General features: G+C 41.5%; 1 pseudogene; it reads right to left on the minus strand.

The window, feature by feature from the left end:
* Window positions 1-1,395: 1,395 nt before the first annotated feature.
* On the minus strand, window positions 1,396-2,242 carry LOC123158745 (ATP synthase subunit beta, chloroplastic-like; annotated as a pseudogene).
* Window positions 2,243-2,597: the final 355 nt, after the last annotated feature.

Consider the following 2,597-nt stretch of genomic DNA (forward strand, 5'->3'; position numbering starts at 1 on the left):
TGTACATACCTACGGGAATATTTTCTGGGATTCACCGTGTGGGATGTACATACCTACGGAAATGATTTCTGGGATTCATCTTGTGGGATGTACATACCTATAGAAATGATTTCTGGGATTCACCGTGTGGGATGTACATACCTACGGAAATGATTGGGTTTCCATGCCTCGCACGATCGCACACGGCCCTAGCCTGGGTCCCACGAGGGCCTATCCCCAATGATTTTTGGGTCGTGTGGGAGGGACCCCCCTATCGCCCGCACTCACTTGGCGACGGTTCCAAATGCAGTCGCGAAAAGGGGTTTTAAACCGTTTGTTTAGGACGTCGTTGTACCGGTGATGCAAGTTGCAAGAGATAATAATTAAGGGTAACTTAAGGTGGCAACATCAACACACATCTGGGTGGAATGGTTGGGGCACCATGAAGAAACCAATGGCTTGCCCAGGCACCTGGAGAAACCAGTGCTTGCCCAAGGGAATCCCGGAGTACCCGTGTGATTACCCTATGGAATGCCACCCAGGCTCAAAGGGATCATATGATATTTCATGCCTAGAAACTTCCGTGTGCAGTCACAAGCCATTATGGGCTCTGGCGTAGTTGAGTAAGTTGTGGGAAACCTTTCCATGATAGGCTAGCAGATGTAGGGGAATTGTAGGTGTACCGGCCTATCTATCGGTTATGGGGACCTCTTCGGAAAGACTATGTCTCACTCATCCGGTTCTCAAACATCAGGCAGTGCGAGGAATTCAACGGAGGAGATCGAGTCTTGTGGGGAACAGTGCGCAAATCTCTGCAGGGTGTACAAACTAATCAAGATTAGCCGTGTCCCCGGTTATGGACAACTTGAGTATCTAGAAGTGAATTATTGGTTGATCTCATCACTCTATTTAATAAAATTGTTGGGTTATTAATGATTTGGTAATTTTGGGATTGAGTTGGAGGAACCTTCTCAATAATGGCATAAACTTGGTAGTAAAATAAAATTTATTCCTTTGTTGTAGGGAAAAATAGCTTTATGCAAAATTAAACTTAGAGCCTCCACCAGCCAAATATGCATATAGAGATAGACATTTCTCATTTTTATTCTATGGTGTGAAATTGCCAGTACATTCAATGTACTGACCTACATGGCTGCAACGTCACATGTTGCAGGAATCATACAACGAGTAAGTGATACGTTAGGGTTACGATGTCTACACTCAACTTTGCCGTTGGTGTTGTTGGGACTCCACAACTTTGTTGCTACTTCTGCTATACCGACTGAGGTAATAGTATTTATGTTACTTTTTACATGTATTGAACTCTGTTATAAATCCTCGAGTACTCTGTGTGTCAGCATACCGATCCAGGGATGACACTTAAGCATAGAGATTTTATCCATTTGGGTCGGGTCGCTACACTACTTGAACAAAATGAAAGATATCATCGATAAATAAAAGCATGTTTTGCTTATTAACATCTCGGAAATATTCCGCCATAGTTAGGGCAGTTAAACCAACTCACATACAAGCTCCCAGTGGTTCATTCAATTTGCCATAGACTAGAGCTATCTTTGATTCCTCAATATTTTTTGCAATACTCCGGATTCCTTCATTTCCATATAAAGATCATTTCCTTCACGAGTCTGTTCCCCTACTCCACCAAATACGGATACGCCCCCTTGAGCTTTAGCAATGTTATTGATTAATTCCATGATCAGTACTGTTTTACCTACTCCAGCCCCCCCCCAAATAGTCCTATTTTTCCTCCACGTCGATAAGGAGCTAAAAGATCGACGACCTTAATACCTGTTTCAAAGATGGATAATTTCATATCTAACTCGATAAAGGCAGGCGCAGATCTATGAATAGGGAACATTGCACTACTATCTATAGGACCCAAATTGTCAACAGGCTCCCCAAGAACATTGAAAATTCGTCCGAGCGTAGCTCCACCGACCGGAACACTGAGAGGAGCTCCCATGTCAATCACTTCCATTCCTCTCATCAACTCGTTCGTAGCACTCATAGCTACAGCTCTAACTCGATTATTTCCTAATAATAGTTGTACCTCACAAGTCACATTAATTTTCTTATCAGCAATGTCTCTACTCTGGACTACCAAAGCGTTATAAATATAAGGTAACTTATCTGGGGGAAAAGTGACATCCAGCATGGGTCCAATAATTTGATCGATGCGACCTGTACTTTTTTCTTCAATTGTGGAAACCTCGGGAGGAGAAGTAGTAGGATTGGTTCTCATAATTATCACATAATTAAAAAAGGAATTTGTTGAAACTTTTATTTTTTTATTCTTGAATAATGCCAAATCAAATAAAAAATCCAAAACTAAAAAGGAAATGAATTAGTTAATTCAATAAGAGAGAAAAGGGGACCAGGACTTGATTTCGTTGCCCAAGTGAATCCCATTCAATCGTTTACTCATGGAATGAGTCTGTTGGAAAGTTCAATCGATCTTTTTTTCATATACATTTTGCCTTTTGTGGAGGATCTGTGCCTACTCTACTATCCTATCTAGGACTTCGATATACAAAATATATACTACTGTGAAGCATAGATTGCTGCTACCTCTTGAGCATGCGTTGGTTTTCCCTTGA

This window comes from Triticum aestivum, chromosome 1D, assembly GCF_018294505.1.
Source record: "Triticum aestivum cultivar Chinese Spring chromosome 1D, IWGSC CS RefSeq v2.1, whole genome shotgun sequence".
NCBI lineage: Eukaryota > Viridiplantae > Streptophyta > Magnoliopsida > Poales > Poaceae > Triticum > Triticum aestivum.